At 37.4% G+C, this 26287-nt stretch overlaps 1 protein-coding gene across 3 annotated transcripts in view; it reads left to right on the top strand.

The window, feature by feature from the left end:
* The window catches only part of LOC132852134 (leucine-rich repeat and fibronectin type-III domain-containing protein 2), a 115912-nt gene that overhangs the window by 11611 nt on the left and 78014 nt on the right, over positions 1–26287 (top strand). For 2 of the 3 annotated variants that reach the window (XM_060879186.1, XM_060879189.1), the window contains exon 2: positions 19971–20133. The exons of the other annotated variant lie outside the window; for it this stretch is intronic. The gene's annotated coding sequence lies outside the window, so the exon portion shown is untranslated. The remainder of the gene's footprint in view (positions 1–19970; positions 20134–26287) is intronic. 3 annotated transcript variants of the gene reach the window in all.

Raw genomic sequence — 26287 nt, 5'->3', positions numbered from 1 at the left:
GTTGATTGGCATCTCTGGAAAATTGTCCGTAGTGTGTGATTGCGTGAGTGAATGAGAGTGTGTGTGTGCCCTGCGATGGGTTGGCACTCTGTCCAGGGTGTATCCTGCCTCGATGCCCGATGACGCCTGCGCTAGGCACAGGCTCCCCGTGACCCGAGGTAGTTCGGATAAGAGTGAGTGAGTGAGTGAGTGAGTGAGTGAGTGAGTGAGTGAGTGAGTGAGTGAGTGAGTGAGTGAGTGAGTGAGTGAGTGAGTGAGTGAGTGAGTGAGTGAGTGAGTGAGTGAGTGAGTGAGTGAGTGAGAATTTTGTAGTCATTTTCTGCAAACTGCTTCTTCTAATCCATTATTGTTTCCATAGTAACAGCTTATGGATTTAAAATTGTGTAATTGTAGATATGAATTGTGAACCTCCTGTAGGAAAGGAGTCTCCAGTCTCAGCCCTTTTAGCACTCAAACTTAAAGCTGTACGTATTCCGACACACGCTTTAAGACTTCAAGACAGACGTGGCTTAGTGGTTTTTCATGAAGCTGGTCGTTAAGAGAGTAAAGATTAGTGAGGGAACAAGTGCTTATAGGTGTTTAATCAGAATAGCTAATTGCTAGCAAGTTACTAGGGTATAGATGGTTAAAACACTTCTCAACATGCAAGACAAAGAATTCACCTTCACAATGGTAACACCACACCACCGCATTGCTGATTCTTTCCCTGTAGCTGTTATGTTTTATTCCTTTAATGCTGAAATAAAAAAGCTGTAGCTAAAGATATAGTGTTTTTCTGCCCTTCACATGTCAGTGTCCATGTGTTAGTCTTTCAGCACATATTTTTTCTGATGTTTATGAAACGCGTAGGTACTGTCAGTGTCTTAAACATTCAGCAAGGGGATTATGCATGTGGGTAGAAAGCAAGAGAACTGCCAGAACACTTCCTGCACATATGGTGACTACCGTGCAGCTTCATGACAACTCAGAAACGGCTTCTCGTTCTAGAAGCAGGTAGTTTTATGTAATATATTAAGATGCCCGGTTAAAATATCTATAATTTGAACAACTGCTATGGACAGTTGGTGGTAGTGTTATTACCTTGTGATAAATTACCTTGTAGAAAGATTTGTGATAATTGGCTAGCAGGAATTATGTTATGTTATTTACAAAGACATATTAAAGAGCTATTTACTCGCAGCTCAAGAAACCAGACAACATCAGCTCATGCTCTTAACAGTGAGATATCACTTTTTACAGTACATAGAATTTTTGTTTTTAGGTTACAGGAGACACACTCAGGTCCCTAAGGCTCAGTTTCTTCCATGGAATGTCCAGTTTAAAATATTACTCACAGCTGGTGTTTTCCAAACAGGACCTTAACCTATAATCATGTCTCTGCAAGAAAGGAGTCCCACCGAATATGTTCTTTTAAAGCAAAAGTTAAAAACAAAGTTATGCTATACAGTGAAGATATTTAATTTGGAGATCAAAAGATGAATATGAGACATCAGAATTTCTGAATAATATGTTTTCTGATATTTATGAGATGTATTTTTTTTTTTGGAAACTGGCAGATTTGGTGGTTTTTATGTTAAGAAAATAAAGAGACAGATAAAATAATACAGTAAAGTGAATAACATTTATTTGGTTGCATAGCTCTTGCTTGCAATAACTGCATCAACCGCATCAACTGCAGTGACCCACTGATATCAGAAAACTGCTTTCTTTTGTGACTGCTTTTCATACAGGGCAGTGCTTGTTGATTGGAGAATCGGGGTTCAAGCCCCAGCACTGACAAACTGCCACTGGTGGGCCCTTGAGCAAGGCCCTTAACCCCCAGGGGTGCTGTATCATAGCTGACCCTGTGCTCTTACCCCAACCTCCAAAGTTGGGAAATGCGAAGAAAGAATTTCACTGTGCTGTAACGTATACTGTAGGTGACAAAATAAAGACTTTTATTCTATTCTTTTCCAAGTTGTTGTTCGTTAATTTCTCCCTTCAGCTGTCTGTGTGTTTTGGTTCATTGTCTTGCTTCATGATGATTCCTCCCAGCAAGACTGGATGCATTTTTCTGTATGTTCCAGAAGCCACCATGCATGTTTATGACATGTTTATGTTTTGACCTATCAGCTTGTATGTTTTGCATAATGAGCAGATTCTTCATTTCTCTAAACTTTGTCCTTACTATGACTTTGATATAGGTTATTCTCAGTTTCAGAACTTGTGTAGCACATCTCTGTATTTCGTTGCATTTCTTACTGCTGATGAGTGGTTTACATTTAGTAGTTTACTGTAGCTTCTATATTTCTGCTTTTATGGTCTTCTTCAATTGGTGGACATTGATACCTTCACCCCCGGCCCTACGGAGTTTGTTGATGATGTCACTGATTGTTGTTTTTGGATTATTCCTCACAGCTTTTGAAATCTTTCTGTCATCAACTGCTGTTGTTTCCCTAAGTGGGTCTGTTCGGTGTCTGGCTGTCACTACACTAGTGGATTCTTTCATGGTCAGGACATTCCAAAGTGTTGTATTGTCTATGAATTCTCTCTGGTCTTTATGTCTAGACTTTTATGTCTGTTCTAGACATTCAGAGCTGTTGAAACAATCTGTCTAACAGGATATTAGACTTCTAATCTTGACAGAATGTGCTAATTAATTGCAAATTGTTTGTTTGATGCAAATTTCTTATTAACAGAAATTAAAAGTAATTTGTTTTTCGTTCACAAATTCATTTGTATGCTAATGCTATGTGAGTGATACTTTTAGATAACTAGATCACCTGTCAGGTCAAATAACTGCTATTATTATTATTATTATTATTATTATTATTATTATTATTATTATTATTATTATTATTATTATTGTTATTGTTATTATTATACCTTTTGCACATATCATAAAACAATTAAAAACATAGATTTATTATGTATGTGGTAATAACACAAATATAATAATAATAATAATAATAATAATAATAATAATAATAATAATAAAAATAGTTCATACATTTTGCCCTTTCACACATGGAATTAAAACAATAAATCCATTTAAATAAATAATATAAATGTTCACAAAAATCAATTAGACAAATAATATGAAGAATATTGCTACTACGACTACTAATTGAAATAATAATGTAAGAAAACAGGAATGAATGTAAATAAAAGCAGAAGATCTAATGGTAATGGTATTCCTCTGAAATAAATGAATGTAATGTGATGTGATGTTTCTTTTTTCAGACACTTATGGGTCGTTAGCTTCCTAAAGCGTTTCCCCTACACAGAACCTTAAAAGGATTTCCTTAAAGGACACATTTATTTCTTTAGGTCCTTTAGTCACAGTGTAAATCTAACCAGATTTATGTAGGCACTCATTCATGGCATAGCTAAGCTTCATTTAACTCGCATCTCAGCACTTTTACAACTCTGCCCGGTCAGGTAACTCGCTTCCCCATCTTACAGGCAAAGCATTTAGTGGACACAACACTGGAATGGTTCAACAGAGGGAGCATTCAAAAGGAAATGTGAAAAGGAGTGCATTTTAGATTCTACTTGGATCCAGATATGTGTCAACAGATCAGGAAATTACCCTGAGATAGCTGCAATCTGGCAAGCTGCACCGCTGCTACCTGCAATGTTGATTTAACAGCACTAAATAATACAGCAGGCTGCTGTGCTCTGGGACACATGTCCCTGAAACAATAATGCCATTGCACTGTGGCTGCTTTCTACACCATTGCATTACACTTTAATGAGGCCTGTGGCTTTTAAACCTGCATTTTGTGTGAGGTGAGCATATGTCCATGTTGCTGATAGAACAGTGCTACTCATATATATATATATATATATATATATATATATATATATATATATATATATATATATATCGTCGTTGTCATTTTTAGAAGTTATTAAGCAATCTAAAGCCTTGAAAATAGCTTGAGCGCAAATCTCATAACTCCATTGGACACTTCAACTGTCCACCTCTTCCTCACTCCGTGGGAGAGCTTCGCAGCATATTTCTCCTCAAGAAGAGTCGCAACGAATCAACACGTCTTCTGAGGTAAATGTCTTCAAAACACTGGGCTCAAAGAAACAAAAATCTTGACCCCTATAGATATATAGATGTATACTGATTTTTTTAGTACTTGTTTTGAACACAACTCTTCATGTAAAATGTACCATATAGGACATATATCATTGAATATACATAATTGGACATTAAGGACCAGATTGTAAACAAACAGATGAAACACTACGATCGAACAGAATAACATTTAAGCTACTCATTACTACCTTTAAAGCTTTGCTCTAAAAGCTAATTAAAGCTTCACTACAATCAATTTCATAGGTAAAAAAAATCACAAATATCTAATAGAATTATTTTTAAGAGCCTACTGTACCTTAGCAAGACACATTATTTGTAATTGCTACATCAGAGTGATTATATACCTCATTACATACCCAAGTAAAACATGCTGGAGATTTGTGTGAAGATATTATATCATAATGCTTTAAATTTTTATCACAGTTAGTATCATGGGACTCATTATTACACACATAAAGCAGACATTTTAATGGCATCAATAAAAACTAAGAGTGAATAGAGTTTAGCAGGAAAATGTCTTCTGAACTGACTCGTTTGTCGAAAACATTTTCGAATCTACAATCAATTGGCAGCATTTAAATCCTTCCCACACATACGTAATTAAGTTTGAATAAAATATAGAATAATAATTTTCCTGAACGGAGAGGACGCTGTTTGCCTGTAGAGCTGTGAATTCATTCATCAGCATGACGACATGAGTTCAATCCTAAAATAGTACTATTCTTATACACAGTTAATAGGATTCTGCATGCATGCTTCTAGTCGCCTGGACTGCAGCTTTATCTCTGTATGTGCTCCAATCAAATCGGGTTATTAAAGAGTCTTTAAGAACAATTATTTCTCTCTGTTGTGCTATTCGTTCATTCCTGCTGCCTGATGTGATGCTGGTGCCAGATTCTGACACACTTTCATTGCCGTGGCTCGTCTAACCCTTCAGACCTGCCTGATTCATCTCGATGCTCTACTTCTGCTTGGAGCATCTGCATTTGTGACTCGGTTTCCGTTGTTCTGGATGGTCCCACATTTATTTAAACCTTAGCCAAAACACTGTTGCTTCACTTACACCTGCTTACTGTAGACATTTGCAGCTCTAATCATAAATACTGTCCCACGTTCTTCTCAATACTCATACATACTGAGCATTCTTTCAATACTCTTAGTACTTATTATTTGACTTTATCGTACACACTCGTCTAGAAGATGCTTTTGTTATGTCATGACAGAATAGAAATCAAAATGTTCCTCCGAATGAAGACTATTATCAAACACGCTATATAATATTATTCAGTAATAAAATGTAACGCTATGGCGGGAGGTTAATAATAATAAATAAAAAATATTATAGACTCCATGAACTGCAATGATGGGAAGTTTCTCCAAATCCATGTCAGAATGAGGACAATTTTCTTTTTTTGCTAAATATTACTGATTCATGTATTGATAACAAATCATACTATACATTTATAGGCATATTTAATGCAATCTATGAGACACATTATTTCTAGTTATCTCTCATGTTGTAAACGGTATAAACACCAACCTTTTATTTCTCCAAGTTAATAAGACTTATTATGACTCATGATGACTTCGCCAGTGGCTTAGTGGTTAGCACGTTCGCCTCACACCTCCAGGGTCGGGGTTCGATTCCCGCCTCCGCCTTGCGTGTGTGGAGTTTGCATGTTCTCCCCGTGCCTTGGGGGTTTCCTCCGGGTACTCCGGTTTTCTCCCCCGGTCCAAAGACATACATGGTAGGTTGATTGGCATCTCTGGAAAATTGTCCGTAGAGTGTGAGTGCATGAGTGAATGAGAGTGTGTGTGTGTGTGTGTGTGCCCTGCGATGGGTTGGCACTCCGTCTAGGGTGTATCCTGCCTTGATGCCCGATGACGCCTGAGATAGGCACAGGCTCCCCGTGACCCGAGGTAGTTCGGATAAGCGGTAGAAGATGAATGAATGAATGACTTCGCCATGGTGGAAAACTTCCTGACGCATACCGAGACGCATGCATTGACTCTGGACACTCCTTCCATAAATGTTAAATAAACATCAGAAAGCCTAAATGATTAAATGCTTTCCTTTGTTAAAAAAACAAACAAACAAACATTTAATCAATTTATATTTGGTTTTAAATTATATGGCGCATCTCCCCTTCATAGTTAATCGGTTATTACCATAGAAACAATATTACATCAAGGGCATTGCTAAAAAGTGATGATTTGAATTACAGCTGGATGTAATGTCTGGGTTATAGCAATAATGTCTCCTCTTCTAGAAAATTAATACACACTTCCTGACCAATCAGATTTAAGAATTCAACAAGGCCTGTGATATAATTTATAGTAACAATTTGTGATTCCCCTGAAGTTTTAGATAAATTGCATTGTCTTAGTTCTAAGCAGGGCAATTCACATTAATGCTGTAGATAAACATCTGTATTACTTGCCTGCCATGGCATTTATAAGCAGAGCAATGCAACGGTAGCTGACATGCATAGTGTAAATGAAAATCATTTCTACATGGCTGCAATTCTTCTTTTTAACAAATGGAGGTTCTTGTTTTTTTGCCCTCCAAATAATAAATGCAGCCTTTCTGTTTGAAGAAATTGTGGATTTAACTCTGCAGTGTAGTGAGAAGAGGCCTGAGGCACTGTAGTGTGCATTTAGGTTAAACTTATTCTCGGCAGAGCTTAAGTGCATAATATGTAGGGAAAGATCAAGTGATGTTTTCCTAGAGGAAAATGCAACAGAACAGCAAACTCATTCTTATTCAGATGCCGTAAATGCACCGGATACACGCGGCTGGTTTAGCAGCGCAAGTTTTATTTATTTATTCCATCATCAATTTCAGTAAAAAGGTGTGCAAGTACCTTTTGCTGGTTACTTAATTCTAGCGTTGATACACAAATTTTGTACAAATGGAAGACATTTTGTTTGTGAGTCATAAAAAAAATAGTCCTGTTGTTACATCTCTTTATGCTATAGAGCCAGATGGGAAATAATAAATTGCGGTCGGGCTCAGCTCGACTTGCAGTCGCTGTAAGAAGCGTTGCCGCAAACTACGACTGGTGAATATAGATAATTTAATGAAACGTTGTAAGAGCACTTTATACTTCTTAAAAAGATTGCCTCTACTTCTATAGTTGCTGGGCTTAGCTCTATTTAGTGAAGCTTGAGAAAAGTGGGTGCATGTTTGTGCATATATGAAACACAAGATATCCATAGTGAACAGAGAGATATCTAATATGAATGCCAGAGCATGAAAGAAGGCCTTGAGTAGGAGGAGGGGACAAGCCGAGGGATTTGAAGTATGGATTAGAGGTTCCCTGCCACTACGATGCCACATTCAATGGCTTTCTAATGATCTGGTTAGCCTCGAATTTCCACACCAGAGTCCTCTGTTGATAAGTGCAAGTGGAGCGGGCCAGCAGGTTGGCACGACAATATGAAGAATATGACTTGTTATTGAGATGTCAAACATGGCAAAGTGTGCTAGAAACAAATCCTCGCTCTGAAATCTATTAGAAGAGAGGTCTTGCAGCTAGGCTGTCAGCAGAGCAAAGCTCAAAATCAGATTAATTAGCACAAGGCACATGATTTGTGGCTCATACGCAGCGATGGAAGAAACCTCTTGTTCTGATCTGCTGCTTTCTCATACTTTTTTTTTCTCATGCATTAGAATATTGGTAAAAAAGGTTGCACATCATCTTTACAAATACACTGAGTTGTTATTTATCTCCAGGCGTTAGAATGGTTGCATGTGGGCAGTATCCCTGAAAGACTGGAGTGATTTACAGGTACCTGTGGGTGGGAAGTTAGGAAACAGGAGAGTTATATTGTTTAATCAAACTGATTACATAACTTGTGATGTTCATTAGCTATGACTCTTCACACACAAATGCTTTCAGTGTAGTCACTGCTGTTTATTTATTTATTATTTGTTTGGTTATTTGCATGGGTCTACTCCATGTAAGTCCATGTACTCATACAGCGTATTAAATCTTAACTAACTGGTGAGTGGGAACCGGCTAAGATTAAATTAGTGGGAACATCAAGCAGGGAAAAAATACTTGATAAGACTTTCAATGCTGTATGGTATACAGTACACAGACAAACTAAGAGCAACACAAAACAGGTGGACACAATCACTAGGAGCAACACAAAACAGGTGGACACAATCACTAGGAGCAACACAAAACAGGTGGACACAATCACTAGGAGCAACACAAAACAGGTGCACACAATCACTAGGAGCAACACAAAACAGGTGGACACAATCACTAGGAGCAACACAAAACAGATGGACACAATCACTAGGAGCAACACAAAACAGATGGACACAATCACTAGGAGCAACACAAAACAGGTGGACACAATCACTAGGAGCAACACAAAACAGGTGGACACAATCACTAGGAGCAACACAAAACAGGTGGACACAATCACTAGGAGCAACACAAAACAGGTGGACACAATCACTAGGAGCAACACAAAACAGATGGACACAATCACTAGGAGCAACACAAAACAGGTGGACACAATCACTAGGAGCAACACAAAACAGGTGGACACAATCAGGTAGCAAACAAATGGGATGGAGGATGGTGGTGGATGGGATGCACTTATTTCCAGGGATTTCAGAACAGCATAACAGATATTGCATCATTGGGTAGGCGTGGCCTATTTGATAATCTAACCCCTGGAATTTAGTGAATGCCGGTGGTGGATACAGGACCAAAAACCAAAATATAAAGAAATGTTCCTTGAGATTGTGGGAACTGTGATGTGAAATGCAACCTACCTACTTTTCACCTGATACTGTGAATTCATTTAAACCGATTCAACCCTCATGCGCTTTAGTGTAGAGTTTTTCTCTTTCATTTAAACTGTATCAGTTGTATTAAATTACATTCTCAGTAATACAGTACCTAATGATTTGTATTACATACTTTTAGTGAAATTGCATTAAGGGCAAAGTGAGTTACACAGAGAGCCGATGGAAATGGCGTGTGTTAAGCCATTAAACTAAGGAAAGTCAAGACTGTTCTATTATAATGGCTTAAGGTAATGGCATAGGGTAAGACTGTAAAATGACATGCAGGACATTAAAATATCAAATAGTTTACATTAAAAGTCCATTTTGTACAAATGTTAAAGTCACACATTGAATCCATAAAAGGCTTGACTCTGTTTCGAATAGAACAAAAGGTCATAACTTGGGAAATGAAGAAAAAGTGTTAAAACTATCGGTGATCGGGCTTTTTCCTCTTTGGCTCCCAAATTGTGGAATTCCCTGCCCTCAGAGATTATGAATGCAGAATCCCTGGGTGTTTTAAATCCCACCTTAAAACTTATTTTTTTAGGGTAGCTTTTATGTGATTACTTTGTTTGTTATTTATTGGCTTTTTATTTTTTGTATGGTTAGTTTTAGTGCCTGTAATGTTATGTGTATTTTTTCATTTCATCTTTTTATGTCAAGCGCTTTGAGATGCTACTTTTAAAGGTGCTATACAAAATAAAAGTTTCTTCTTCTTATTATTATTATTATTAAAATGACTATATAATGTTTCATTTGTACCTTTATACAGATTGCTGTTCTTCTCTGTAATTGAAGATAAACCACTGATTTATTCAATACCCTAGTCTACATCCATAAAAAAAAATTAACATAAATAAAATAAAATTAAAAAATAACAAAAACATTTTGTTATCTTTGACTTTTACCAGACAAAGTTTTTTCAGACAAAATTTGACAAAGTTTTAGAAATTGCAATGATATAACTATTGTATTCCTGATACAACAGTTTTAATTGGAACTTGGAACCAAAAAAATGCAAGTGTCAGTTTCCAAATAAGGTACACACAAACGTATACTGAAATTATAATGAATTATAATAATAATATAATATACAGATAACGGTACACTTACACGAAAGTGAGCCATACTGCTTGATATACTGTACCTGTCTTTGTTTTAAATCTCTTCTAATTTTATTTCTCCAGATTTACAGAAGAATTATCTTATAGTTATTGTTTGCTTGGTATCGATGTTTGGGATCATGCTACAACTCAATAGACCATAACTGCTGATTTCATTTGACAGTAAAAAAAGTTGAAAATATTAGATACTCAATTTGAAGTCTTGCTTATGTGCCTTGTAAGCATGACAAGCAAGCTGCAGACACACACACACACACTCAAACTATACTAAAATAATTGTTGGACTTGGAATTGTCTTGGAATTTTTAATAAAGGATTTTTGCTCATGTATTTCTTGTTTGAGTTTGTTAATGTATGTATATGAAGTATGCTTCATCTTGCTAGGCTAATATAAATCTAGCTAGAACTAGCAAACTTGATTATACCCAACTAAAGTAAGTAAAATGAATTTCCCTTTATTACAAAGTGGAATAACTATGCTCACTGGATTAACTTTATTAAATCTGCCCATTGTTATATGAAGCTGCTCGTAAGAGACACAGATGAAGCTGCATTTTCCTTTTGTTATGAAATAACTGTGAGGAAGAAAGACTTTGGGAAGCCACCTGGTGACCCAAAATTCTTTAAAATTCATAATAAATTCACAAAATGTATTATTAACAATAAGAATATAACTACAATATGAATAGAAATATGTTTTAATTTAAAGTCTAAGACTAAAATTAGGGCTATGACTCAATTCTTTGGCACAAAAATATGCAAATTGTAAAAGATATTTAGGTTTTCAATCCATTAAATCTGTATAATCTGGTCATTGGTGGCTCAAGTAGTTAAGGCTCTGGGTTGTTGATCGGAGAATCAGGGTTCAAGCTGCCACTGTTGGGCCCTTGAGCAAGGCCCTCAACCCTCCCTGCTCCAGAAGTGCCGTATCATAACTGCCCCTGCACGCCGACCCCAACCTCCTCAGTTGGGATATGTGAAGAAAATAATTCCACTGTGCTGTAATGTACTGTATATATGGTGATAATAAAGGCTTCTATGCCCCCCCTTTTCTATAATAAACAGAATGGCAAATCCTAGAAGTACTACTATACAACTGGTTTGGAATAAATGGTGTAAAATCTGTTAGACAGGATGTAGGGTTGTAGTCTGGATTTAAGCATCAACCTTCAGTATTTACCTGTGAAGGAAACTGGGCCTAATGAGGGTGAATAAGTAGGCATATCTGTGCTCAGTGTAATCCTTCCTGAGAGAAAAAAAATCCATGCCTGCTGCTCGGATGAGCTTTGCTCTGCTTTGCTCAGTGAATGATGAGTGGGGGCTGTGTAATTATAAAGACATCTTGTCTTGACTACCTGCCAGAAAGGTATAATGTGTATGGTGCATCACACCCTTGACCATACGGTGTCCTAAAGAAGCTTACATGTGTTTTTTTTCCTGTGAATAAGCTTCCTAGTGTTACGTCTCTAAACACCGAGATCCTAAGCTACACTCAGTGGCTTTAGGGGCTGAGATGCTGTAAGAAGTATAGAGTAAAATCAGATTTCTGGCACTGATTTACATGTTCTCTATGCCAGAAATGTTTCTATATGTAATGTTTGCATATATAAGCCCTGCCAAGGAGGGTCAAGGTAATTACGATTTATGTCAAGTTTTGTTTATAATTTGCTGGATTCATGAAGAGGCGTAGGAGGCAAAATGCAAGTCTTGTGTATATTTATTAGAGCTTTACATTTTTTTTTAATGCTTCCGCCAGTGACTGGTAGAGCCGTTTTTGGATTTTGGGTTGTCCGTCTTTTCATCTGTCTGAGACTCTTGTTAGCGTGATATTTCAAGACCGATTGGTTGGATGTTTGTATTTTTATGTTTGTTTGTTTGTTTTATTGAATAAGCAGAATATCTAAGTGGGAACACAGTGGGAAATCAGGCAAAGTGTTCACTGTGAATATAGGAAATGACAAGCAATGAGCAAAAATGTCACTTGTGATAATGGCAAAGTGCATGTGAATCGTTACTTATCACTCTAAAGTAGGAGGATATTAGATCAGTTAAAATAAATAAATATGACACTTTCAAATTAAAGCAATCATGATGTCACAAATAAAGTGAAGTCTATTATACTTCACCGAAAAGCGTACTTGAAAAAGAAGATCATTTGTTTGAAATCCATGATTTTAGCATTGACAGGTTCATTCATTCGAGCACTGCAGGAAGAAATACTTCGCATTCGAAAAAACAATGCCGAACGAAGTGGAGGGAGATATTTATGCAACCGTCTGTGGAGGTTCTGTTTTGTTTTGGTCTGAGAGGTCATGCGCTTAAAGCATTTAGATTCGGTACGTCAAATTCAATACTAACATAATCCGCAATTGATTATTATTAATATGGTTATTAAATTTTAGTTCATTTAAGTGTTTGAAATCTAATATGTCAAAATAACAAGATAATAATTCCGTATAATGGGGATTAAAGTGGAAATAATGAGGTATTCATTCAAATTAATGACATAGCACTTGCGGTTCAGGGCTTCTGAAGGAAAATGGCCCAGGTGATAAGGACAATAATAGTTCCTGGACCATTATCTCAGACACAAAAGTCTGACAGAATTCCCTGGATTTCAAATGAGCTTGGCTTCAATTTCAAGCTCATGTTTAAAGCAGAAATGACACAATGCTATACCCAAAATCTCTTGACATGACCAAAGCCTTAATTATGCTGTGTATGCCATAGCACCAGACTGAATGCTGCTGGTTGAATCATAACGTGCACAGAATGTAGAAATGTCATTTTGATATATTGAAGATTGCTTTTTATTACATCTTCTTTAGGAGCATCATGCTCACTTGCTGAAATTTCTGGTTCTGAAAAACTGTCTCTTCTCTCCTCATATGGTATGCCTCTGTTTTCTGAAACCATTGATATATTTCAACAAAATGTTCCGTACTTCCACACCTATACACCATCAAAGTTTAAGCTGTGGTCTAAAGAGGATGTCCCGAGGCAGTTAAAGGTAATACAGGCACATACTGAATGCCTCGGTGGTATCCTTGACTAGACTCCTGGATTCACGTAGAATGAAATGTACACAACTGCCAATTGATATAACTGGGAGGTCATGTACTTTGGAGCTTTTCAGTCGATACGCATGAACACATAGTGTCTTAGACTCAAGTGGATAAGTTTTCTGACTCTGTCTGACCTTCTGTTGGCGACTGCCATAGTGTATTAGCAGCAGATATGTACAGATCAGTCAACAGAGGATTGAATCTCAATCTAGTATTGACCTGTACTAGCCAGAAGCTGACCTTAAGGAAACAATGCTATTTTTATGTTACAGTCTAATGGAGCATTGTGTTGCCATTCAAACTCATTGATCATAGGAAATGAGGTGAAATGGAACCCAATAATTGCACAAGCAATAAAACAAAAACTCAAATATACCATTTAGCAAAAATTAAAGGTGGGGTGCATAATGTTTGAAAGCCAATGTTGACATTTGAAATCACCAAAACAAACACGCCCCTAACCCAAATGGGTGTCACCCCTGTTTTGATAGCTCCGCCCACACATACATACACAACCCGGGCAACTTTTATGGTGGAACCTGTTGGAGCAGCTGGCCAAGGGAATATTTTTATCAATAAATTAACTCAATGAGTAATACTATGGTAATACAAATGTGTTTTTGTAGTACTGTGTGTTGTACCGTGAAAGGTTTAGCTCAGTTTCACACGGAAGACATTCAGTTCTCTCCAGCGCTGGAAAGCTGACCCTATATTAACACGGGTCCTGCTTCTTGCCTTATCGTAAACCTTTTTTTCGCTTTTCGTTTTTATCCGCCATGTCAATCTTTCAATCGATTTCTGCTAATGTCAGACATGCGCACTGAACACTCTCTCTGCCGCATATTGACAAGACACGCCCCTTTCTGCTCATTGGCTACACGCTTGTTTTGTTTGTCGGCACGACTGAAGCATTCTGAAGTTATCTGAAGCATTTCTCAAACAACGTACACCCCACCTTTAAGTTTGAGCTGAATTGTTTGTACTCATTTGTTTGGATAAATGAAATATCACTGTCTTTCTAGAGGGAGTTTAGCAACTTTGATAACTATGTGAAAGCTCTGTGTGTCTAGATCAACTCTGTCCAATCTTATATGCAAAGTGCCGGTATGGGTGCAGGTCTTCATACCAATCAAACAGGAGCCAGAACGGATTCCACCCGTTTAATCTGACTCAGGTTACTCCGGTGTGGCCATTGCTTTGTTGGAACGAAAACCCACCCTGGACCTTTCCGGATTAGATTGGATACCCTTGATCTAGATGGACTTAAAAAAAAACAAAACACAACTAACTGACTACCTGACTAAATAACTAACAAATAAATAAATAAATAAATGTTCATAAAGGTATTATCTTTTATAAACTGTATACATTTTTGTCCGTCTTCAGTATAGTTAAAGGAAAATAATAATAAAAAAAGGGTAGTGTGATGTCACTCAACACAAGGTGGTGTTATTGTTAATACCCTTAAGTTGTTTTTTCCATAACAAAATAAAATTTTTTCCACCGTGTTTTTTCTTTAGCACTATAATTTGGCAATGATATATTTCTTTAATTGACTAATCAACGGGGAGCACGGTGGCTTGGTGGTTAGCACGTTCGCCTCACATCTCCAGGGTTGGGGGTTCGATTCCCACCTCCGCCTTGTGTGTGAGGAGTTTGCATGTTCTCCCCGTGCCTCGGGGGTTTCCTCCGGGTACTCCGGTTTCCTCCCCCGGTTCAAAGACATGCATGGTAGGTTGATTGGCATCTCTGGAAAATTGTCCGTAATGTGTGAGTGTGTGAGTGAATGAGAGTGTGTGTGTGTGTGTGCACTGCGATGGGTTGGCACTCCGTCCAGGGTGTATCCTGCCTTGATGCCCGATGACGCATGAGATTCCTCTCCTCTTCGCAGGAGGCTCCTCGTCACCCGAGGTAGTTCGGATAAGCGGTAGAAAATGAGTGAGTGAGAGTGAGTGACTAATCAACAAAACTTTGGATTTTTTATATCAATTTCTAATTATATGAATTGTCATTCCCTCCCCTGATTCTTGATTCCTTCTTTATTTCAAATTTAAAAGAAATAAAACCATCTGGAGATGTTACAAAGAAATCAGAATGTCTTAAAGACTTCAGTGGTGGAAAACATACTGTCTTGTAAATGTTATAGAATGCTGACACTGGAGACTCCTTGGTTAAACTTAATATATGTGTCTCCTTTAAGAAATCCCCACTTTCGTGGAGTGATACAAGATTTTTTATTTAAATAGCAAATGTTTGATATTGTGAAGTGTCTGTTATACAAGTCCTTATATGCAGGAGCTGTTTATATGGAAACCATAAAATATTAGAACAAGGGCATTCTCGTAATCTTATGAATTGAATTACTACCTGTATTACTGTTCCAGACTACTCTTCTGTTACTGTTTGAAAATGCACTGTGATCTTTAAAAAAAAAAAAAAACATTTTGGTTCTTAGACAAGTAAAATAAACTACTCCTTTAGCTTATTTCCAACACATTTGTTAGATTGGTAGATTAATAAGTTATTATATAGATCAGAGTAGGTACAGTAGTACTTCATCCTCTAGAAGATCTGCTCAAAACTTCATAGCAGATTGCACTCTGAAATCGAATCATCCTATAGGTTAAGTTGAGTTAAGATTAACAGTGCCTGTAGTATGTCGGGAGATGTCAGGAGTTTGTAACAATAAACAATGTTTCAAAGAACTTTTACAAGAATATATAAATTCAGGATATATACATTTAAAATTTAAATATATCGCTAATGAGCAAGCCAGACGGTAGCAATGAAACACTTCCTGAGACGATGTGAGGAAGAAACCTTGAGAGATCCAGACTCAAAAGGGAACGCATCCTTATCTGGGTGGCTTTCGATAATAGTGCGATTATAAAATCGTTTCCCTTCTGTAATTGCGTTATGTGGTCAAAAGGTGCAAGTGTGTAAGCAGGATATTAATTTTATGTTACAACATAAATTCTGTTTTTCCTGATGGTTATTGATGGAGACTTGAGAGCAAATACTGATCGTGGCAATTAAACTTCGTGAAGTGCTACTATCTACAGCAACCTTAGAGACTCTAACAAGAAGCAGGGCATCAGAATGGAAGGTCAGATGTAAGCAGACATGGTCAGGAACACAGGATCAAATCAAATTTAATCGGTATCAGAAATGACATGCCCTTTTTTTTTAAACTTCTTAAAGATCAGGCTCAACATCATCATCATCATCATCATCATCATTATCATCATGCTTTACTTATATGCAAATTTAACGCATTGCCCTTTTTGTCTCTAAATTATCCAGTGTAGCTTTTTATAGCTTACAATATTGCAAAGGTCTTAAGTCTCAGGAAAGTAGTATGCCAGAGCTGTAGAAAATTGCAGTCATTGAAGCTCATTTCTGCACATTTTCACCATTTTCCTGGAATATAATTTAGCCATTATTCATTCTTAAATAGCTATTATTTAGAGTATTATATACTTGCCATTTATATAGGTGGTTATTATCAAAACCTGCTCTGTCAGCATTTTTTTTTGCCGAGCCTTTCCACTTTTCTTGACCATCTTGCCGTCTCCACAAATTAATGTGATCTATATGACATGTGGTTAACTAAATGGAAGGATGTGTTTGGAGATTTCAAATCCACAGATGTTCAATTTAAAATGGGATTCAGGGTTGAATATTATATGAATTTTGCTTGCTTCCATTTTAAATTTATATGTGTAAAATATTACTACTACTACTAATACTACTACTACTACTAATAATAATAATAATAATAATAATAATAATTATTATTATTATTATTATTATTATTATTAATCTAATTAATTAGTTCACAATCAGTGTTCAATCTTCACATTAAACATCTTTATTCCGCTTGCAAAGACAGCTTTATCCTGCTTGCAGATTGTCCAAAATGCTGTGGCTCGACTCTTGTGTGGGGCAAAAAAGAGGGAGCATATTACTCCTATTTTATGCTCATTACATTGGTTGCCCACTTGTTTTAGAGTGGATTTAAAAATTTTTGCTTCTCGTTTATAAATCTCTGAATGGTTTGGCCCCCCCTTATTTCAGTGAGTTACTGACCGAGTATCAACCCACTAGATCCCTTTGGTCTTCCAACCAGATTCTATTGTTTACCCTAAAGTCGAGGCTTAAGTGCAGGGGAGATCGTGCTTTCTGTATTGCTGCCCCCACGCTTTGGAACGCCTTGCCACTGTCCATTAGACAAGCCTCTTCTCTTAATATTTTTAAGTCCAGGCCAAAAACATTTTTATTTTCAAAAGCGTATGGCTGAATGGATATTTGTACAATTTTATAATTTTTCTGTTTGTTTGTTGTGTGTTTTTCTGTTTTTAATGACCTAATGGAAAGCACATTGGTTGACGGAAGTTGTAATTAATTGTGCTATATAAATAAATTGTCATTGTCATTGTCACATCAGTAAAAAAAATTTCAAACTGTACAATTAAAGACAAGACAATTTTCTTGTCTTAAATTGTACAGTTTTGGTGTGTCTAAGCCCATGATAGTCTCAGATTCTTGAGCATGGCTGAAAGCAGTAGACTCCAATGTAATTCTCTTCTATCACCAATGCACAATCAATGGTTTTCAGAGATCAGCAGTTTCTGAAATGCTAAATCCAGTCCATCTGGCACCAACAAGCATGCATGCAGATCAAAATCACAGAGATTGCAATATGTGATCATTAAATGAATCTCTTGGCCTGTATCTACATTATTGTTTGTTTTGTGCTTCCGCATGATTGGCTGATTAGATAACCGCATGAAGGTACAATTGTACTGGTGTTCCCAATAAAGTGGACAGTGAGTATATAATCTAATAATATAATTAATGAAATATTCAGCTTCATTAAATTTGAGTCATTTATTTTCATTTTGTTTTGATTTTTATTTTTCATTTTAGAAGCAGCTGTAGGTCCAAGTGTCCATATGTCTTGTCCATGGGTCACATAGAAATTCATTGGCAGGAAGAAATACCCCCCCCCCCTTTATATACACTCAAATGGTTCCAGAAGGTTGTTTTTCATCCTCCAATGCCACAGTAAATACACAGAAGATACACAGATACAAATGAATAATTTATTTGTATTATGAATGTGAAAAACACCAAAAAGAAGGCACAGAATTTCCATTTCTTCCTTACTTTGCAAAACACAAACACATAAACCCATTAACTGAACAAAACTGCAGTCACACTCTATATCTAATACAACAATACAATAGATGACCTAAATAGCCATGAAATGATGATGGTGATGAGTGATAAAGTGGTGCACTGGAGAGCAGAAGTGAAACTAGATTGAACTGGGCATCTGGAAAAGCTGAAATTGGCTCAACAGATAACACACACTATCAACAAACAGACAGTGTACCAGAAATTGGGCCTTAAATATGTTCTCACCAATGACTGTGGTAATACTATTATGTGTTCCATCATTTGTTCATCTTTATTTTGTCCTGGACAGTATTTCATGGATAACGAACCTATCCTGGGAGCACTAAGCACACGACAGGAATATCCTCAGGAATACCCACAGGGTACACACTTTCACACCTATGGTCTATGTGGTGCAGTCAGTCCACCTACTGCCATGTTTTCGAGAGTTTGGTAGAAATCCAGCAGGAAATTCCACATAGACAGTAACCTGACCTCATATTCGAACTGGGGACACTGAAGCTGTTACGCAGCCGTGCTACCTGCTGCACTCCCATGCTGCCATTGGCAAGTTGCATATGTGTAAGTTAATCAGTATAGTGCACTACAATTAACCTCCTCTTAACTCATGCCACTTCATTTGAGGCAGGAAAGATGCTGTTGAGATGAAGCAGATGAAGCTGGGTCTGATAATTAGGTTTAATTCAAATACTTGAATGGCTCTGATTATAATTGACATTCATAAGTAAGAGCACAACATATTCATAACTGGACAAGTGTTGTTGATTTTAAGTTGACAGCAGGACCTTCAATGGCTTATTTCCATTTATATTAACTAGCCATATGATAGGCTGTATGCATAATTTTGTTAATGATATCTGTTATCCGTGATATCTGTACCTTTAAAGACTAAATGGAAAATGTGTAAAATATTTGATGAATAGAATGATGCATATGCTGGATCAAGTAGTATTTTATAAGCTGACAAATAATTTACAAATTATGGAAGGTAACACCAAAATTACAGCGATTATTTTTCTAAATGCAACTAGAATTATTCCTTTAGATTTCTTGCCAATTTTACCCGTCCTATCACCTGTTAGATGTTAATTTCAATGCTTGTCATCTTCTATTTTATGTTCCAACATATTAGTCTTTGTTCAGATTTTAGGGTACATCTTATTAGATTTGACAGCAAAGAAAAAAGTCTATTTCCTTCAGTGATTTGGATAAATGATCCCTTTCCCTCTTGAGGAATTGATGTTATTATGGCTGACAGTTTTGGCTTACTTATATACTTTCTTTATTTTAAGCAGTGAAACAGAGCTTTTTTCAGCAAATATACTGAATGACACCATTTTATGACACAATAATACGAGTAATTTGATAATATAGCTAGATAATTCTAATACCAAGGGCCTTGAGAGTGGTATAGTGGTAGAAAATGCTTTTCTGAAGAATCAATATGGATGACATTGTTGTAAAACAAGAGACAGATAGAGAGAGACATGTACAGTATATATATATATATAAAACCACTGGATGTGCTATTAGCCAACCATTGGTGCATTGGTCCATTATATGAATTAAGGAATCCATTTGATTAAGGTTTCAATTTGGGATTATTTTCCATTTGAAACAATGCAAGTAAACTCCAGTCCAGTCCAAATGAAGCTGAATGCCTTTTTGCTGTTTTGCAGGTGAAAGAGTGACCCAATGAAGAGTATAACCTTGTCAATGTGCCAGAATAGAAGTCACCTTGGTTCTCTCTTCCAAAAGCAGAAGGAGAGAAAGAAAAAGAGAGACAGAGGGAGAGATAACGTGACGTCTCTGATTGTTTGTTCACAGCAGGGAGGCAGGGAGGTCAGTAAACAAACCATGCTGCATTTCTACTGCTGCTATTTGTCAGCTCCTGTACTGTAAGTGTGGCTTGTTGCATCTACATTGCTGCCTGCTGTTGAAACAACTGGTTAAACAGCATACTCTTCTTCTTCTTCTTCTTCTTCTTCTTCTTCTTCTTCTTCTTCTTCTTCTTCTTCTTCAACCGGATTGCTATTAAGTTTTTAAATGCTGCTGTTGCATAAAATATGTACTAATATGTGAATATTTGCAACAAGAAGTTGACTTGAGGTGTAAAAATTGTGGTTTAAATTGAATTATAATATAATATAATATAATATAATATAATATAATATAATAATATATAATATAATATAATATAACAATAAATTTATTTTTATTTAAAAACTGATATTAATTGTTTGGTAGAAATAAGTAACATTACTAGTTTTAAAGGTTGTAAGACATCTATCCAATCTGTTAAAATGTAAAACCTGATTGAAGGATAAGATGCTTTACTTTATGCAAATCAGTAAAGCAATGTTACTTATGATGATAAAAAAGATCTGGCTGACCTGGTGGATAGATACAGTGACGTGACATAAAGGTGACGTGACATACAGCTAAGTATGGTGACGCATACTCAGAATTCGTTCTCTGCATTTAACCCATCCAAATTTCACACACACATATATACAACAACCACAAAAATATCTCTGGTGTAGGAAAGGTGTAAGATTTTGGGGGATTGAATATGAATATGAATAAGTCAATATAATACTTGTACATATCAGCGATAGGCTTCAAATACACAAAAACATGTAGGTATTAAATAACAATAAATTTGTGATCCTTGTCTATGTAAATCATAAACATTGCAATAAATGCAGTCATGAGATAAGGACAACACATAGTGTCCATATAAATCTGCAGGTACTGCATGTACTCCCTCAACCAAAGGTTTAAATTGATGTCTCTTTGTTTATTCAGCTCATTATTAGTATTGATTCTGTTGGAAGAGGACTTGTCTACTTCAGATGAGCTCTCACCTCCATATTGCCATTGTTCAGTATTAGACTAAATGTTTTTTTTAATGTGATTTTCTAATGTTGGGAAGTCTTCAATCTCACCCAACCCTGTTGCTCATGTCGCATACTGCGTGCCGCCTGTGCACACATCATTTTTTTCAAATTTGCATAGAGGACAAGGAAAACAAAAAGCAAACACCAATTACCTTTTAATTAGTCAGGAAATTATCTCAGCCTTTTATCAAAGAAGACAAGTCACTTAGATGACAATTTTGCTTTATTCTCCTTTACAGCCTTGTGTCCATTATATAATCATTAGAAGTCATTAGTCAGTGATCTACTGCTGCACTGGCATAACCCCGTGTGGCCACACAGACAGCCAGTCAGTGAGCTCTAAAGCTCTTAGTACGCTTGGCTGTCCACCACTTGACACTTTTCTTAGTCGTTTCTACTCTGCCATCTGGCATGTTTCACATCTTACCCCTGAGATAGGATTAGTTACACATTCCTGTCCCAGACATGGCAGCGGTTTTACTCTGGAACAAGAAGAGGGAGGAATACTGTAGAAAGATTGATCACTAAGACTGATACTTAGCACAGATTGCATGGCGTATTTTCAGTTAATCTGGAGTTGTCTACAGTTCTTATATAATCTTGAGATGATATTCTAATATGTAGAGGTACTTTAGGCGTTTCAGAAAAAAAAATACATTGTTCAAAGCATCGGTATGAACAGTGTGAATATTATAGATAATCCAGATCCTGTTAATTTCGGTACACTATGAATAGATACAAATAGGATGTTATTGCAATCATAATGGAGAGTCATTTTTCATGGTGTATTGGTAGGAAATTAACTACATTCATTCATTCATTCATCTTCTACCGCTTATCCGAACTACCTCGGGTCACGGGGCGTCTCATCTCAGGCGTCATCGGGCATCAAGGCAGGATACACCCTGGACGGAGTGCCAACCCATCGCAGGGCACACACACACTCTCATTCACTCACACAATCACACACTACGGACAATTTTCCAGAGATGCCAATCAACCTACCATGCATGTCTTTGGACCGGGGGAGGAAACCGGAGTACCCGGAGGAAACCCCCGAGGCACGGGGAGAACATGCAAACTCCACACACACAAGGCGGAGGCGGGAATCGAACCCCCAACCCTGGAGGTGTGAGGCGAACGTGCTAACCACTAAGCCACCGTGCCCCCGAAATTAAATACAGTATAATATAATTTGCTGGAATGCAAAATTATGACAGACAGTTCACACAATACACAAAAGTTTTCCCAACTTTAGTAGCAAAGTATTCATTTTATTTTATTCATAGATTCACCAGTAAAAAATTTCCATCTTTGTGATATTTTGGATCGTTTTCATGTTGCATCAAGCCATATGTAAGCCACATTAAGTAAGACTGAGAGAATTTTAAGTCTCCATGTATGGAAATATTCATTTTTTTCAATGAAGCAAAAAAATAATAAAAAAATCCCACTGACTAAGAAAACAACCCAATGAATTGTTGAAACGTTACTCGCATGACAGATGCTGTTCTGAGACCTTGTCCTACCCCTGGGTCTTTAGAGTGCACTTAATGTATGCTGTCACAGGAATTCTTCAATGAGCATAGGTATGACTCAAATGTAACCTACAGGAATTGCATATGCATGGTCACGATCAAGCAGATGGTGCACTAGGACACAAGCAGGACTGAAATCTGGTGGTCCTGGCTGCTCTAACATGCACTGGACCGTGCAGTTAAGGTCTCATCTCCTGCAAGGCTGAAGAGACAGGTTTAGCAGTGAAACATGGAATGAGTGAGATATTCTATAGGAAGGGGGCCAGTAGAAGTTTAGACATTTTTGGAACTGTCAGACCATCTTATCTATATGTACAAAAGGGGACTGCTTGTGTCACCGTTGTGCCGCAGCATGTAGACTTTGTTGTCTCATGGAATGTGGCTGCTTTCACATTTCCTTTCTGTTATGTATCGTGTTGTCTACTGAAGGCCCACCTGGCCAAGGGAAAAATGGAAGGCTGGTGACCTAATCCATTCTGCAAGTAGGTCACCCCTTTCAGGCTTGGTTGGTGAGTGTGAAATTAAAAAGGCCCCAGCAGGTCCAACAAAGATTTAACTAATTTGGGTTTGCATATCCCAAGGTTTAGTATGAGAAATGGCCATTCACGCCCTTAAACCAACATTTCTACTCCTCTCCAGGGTCGGGATTTTTGCACATTATAATTTCTCCCAGACAGAGCTACTTTAGTAAAATGTGAGCTATTCTGCCATAGTGTGTGAAAGTACAGCTACAATGTCAAGTGTCTACTTAAAAGGACATTGAGAGAGAGAGAGACCAGAATGTCTTGTAATGAGAATACAAATAAAGAGAACAGGGAGCACTTAATGCTGTGCTATCCAGTTTGAGAGTTTTAGGCTTACCTTTCCACTGCAAGGTTACTGGGAAGGTGACAGAGCAAAATCCTTGAGTAAATCATCAGGAAAGTTGGTTAAGCCAAGAAGCCTGTGGAGTTCTCCTACCATGCAGAACTTGGCCGATTAGCCCTAGATTCACCTTTTTTTAATCCACCTGTTTCAACTGAGTCTTGAACTGTCCCCAGAGCACAGGGGATAATCCTGAATTTACTGTGTATAGAGAAGTGCAGGGACAGGCCTTTCATTTAGTGAAGTTTCTTTCACAAGTGAGACATTAGACAGTCCAAGAAAATAAAGACCAGCTGACCAACACTGTGAATTTTTATAACTAGAACTATGAAGGAACTGAGTTAAGACGGAATTGTGGTGAATCCACAGCTCTGGAAGCACCATTTTTTCTATTATACAGTATTACAGTGGACTATACTATGGCATTGCAACATTGCAAGCATTTTAGACTCTACAGCGGTGACTGATGAACAATTTAAGTGCGCTAATCTAAACCCTATACTGTTTCTCCTTTCCTTATCAGACCTTCATGGTGTCACTCTAAATTGTTCACAAAAAAAGCATTTATAATCGGTAAAATAGATATCGTCCGCCTCATTGAAGTCTATCAGGTCTCACTGGGAGCTGAATGAATCGTCAGAGTGCGAGCGGATCTACGTGTATGAGCTCTACGTACAGCATTTCCTTCGGGCGTCTGCTCTACTGAAGCAGTTTGTAGCTTTGATTTGTTTCCCAGCTTTCTATAGCCAGGTGTAGAATCTTATTATATAATCTGTGGTTCCTTGCCTCAGTGACAACAATTGTTTGCCTGCATGTTTCCCTAAGGAGCCATGATCGAAGACCTTGGAAAACAACTGCTCAGACTGTTACAAGGATAATATCAGGGCAGAATGTCGGTCATGTGGAACATGACCGTGCCACATGAGTGCTTTTTTCACTAAGCGGGCCCTTGTCCTCATCAGTCTGGTAGGTTAAAATCTTGAGCTGAGGCCACAGATTGCAGTTTATGAACCAGTGCTAGACTCACTGTCTAGTTTTCCTTTACAAGCAAAGCTGAAGCCATGTGAAGTAATTGCAGTAAGCAACAGGTGATTAGTAACTATAACAGTAACAGAACGCTGGAGACTGAGATGTCATGTGGAATGTGGCACTGTGATGGGCTGGTATGTAGAAAAGGTTGTCAAAAACCTCCAGGGTTGGGGGTTCGATTCCCGCCTCTGCCTTTTGTGTGTGGAGTGGGGGGTTTCCTCCGGGTACTCCGGTTTCCTCCCCCGGTCCAAAGACATGCATGGTAGGTTGATTGGCATCTCTGGAAAATTGTCCCTAGTGTGTGATTGCGTGAGTGAATGAGTGTGTGTGTGTGTGCCCTGCGATGGGTTGGCACTCCGTCCAGGGTGTATCCTGCCTTGATGCCCGATGACGCCTGAGATAGGCACAGGCTCCCCGTGACCCGAGGTAGTTCGGATAAGCGGTAGAAGATGAATGATGAATGAATGCAACAAAATAAAAAATCAGGAAGGGGCAAATACTTTTTCACAGCACTGTATATTACCAGCACATCCAAGAAGCTTTGACACATCTATGACATGTCTAACTCTCACCTCTCCATATCGGAGGTATCTCCTTCTTGTAGGAAATTGAATTGCTTTTACTTGTCTACGTGAGTTATGAAGATGTCTATGTGAACTACTATAAAGGTGCATTCCCCTACAAATTCACAGTATTTATGAGGTACATGTGCCAACCAAGTAAATAAATGTAATTCTGTCCAGGAAACAAGCTAGTTATCCCTCATATCAGTCGTTCCATCAGCAGATTCTCTTTTTGTCCTTGTGAAGCTACTAAAACAAAAACAAAACATAAACCAGGCTGTCATGTAACAGAGAAAGTCCATTGCCATGCAATTAATCAACACCTTCTGACCAATCAGAATCAAGCATTTAGCAGTGCTGTAAAATAATATCATTTATTGAATAAATGAAAAATTGAGAATATTTTAAACACACTGTCCAAGATTGCTGCTTGAATTGGTACTATTTTGTCATAAATTAATGACTTTATAAAATAGGAAATTGTTTCCAGTGGAACAAAATGTAAAAGTTGTCTAGTGAAGATAGAAATGTTGGATTAGAACCACATCACATTTATTATGGGTATGATTGTCTTTACACTTTAGAATAAAACGCCTTATTGCATGTATACACTAGGGATGTAACTGAATATGAGTACATTATTCATACTGAATAGATAATGCGTCTAAACGGACGCAAATGCATATCTGAATAGTAGGGTTGGGAACCGAGAACCGGTTCTCAATCAGAACCGGTTCTGTTTTTTAACTGGCAAAGCGCTGGGAGCGGTCACTTTAAATAGCCATTACCTCATGTATATTCATTGTTTACACTTTTTACAGTCACGCAACCAAATTAACGCAGCTTACCACAGAAATCAGTCACTCGCGCTGCTGTGCTGAGGTACGCTTTGTGTTAAACATGTCTAAAAAAAAAAGTATAAAGTGTGGATTCATTTCCAAAGCTACAACAATGAAGCAAATCTACCCCAAATAAACCCTCTGAGAGGATTTTCTCCACAGCTGGAGATACAATAAGCCAGGAAAGGTCTCGTCTTCTCCCAGAGAAAGCAGACATGTTAATGTTTCTTCAGAACAAATGCTAACTGTTTTGCTAAGTTGTA

This window comes from Tachysurus vachellii, chromosome 10 (assembly GCF_030014155.1).
Source record: "Tachysurus vachellii isolate PV-2020 chromosome 10, HZAU_Pvac_v1, whole genome shotgun sequence".
In the NCBI taxonomy this organism is placed as follows: domain Eukaryota; kingdom Metazoa; phylum Chordata; class Actinopteri; order Siluriformes; family Bagridae; genus Tachysurus; species Tachysurus vachellii.
The sequence above is the reverse complement of the archived record's forward strand: the minus strand, read 5'-3'. Positions and strand labels throughout refer to the sequence as shown.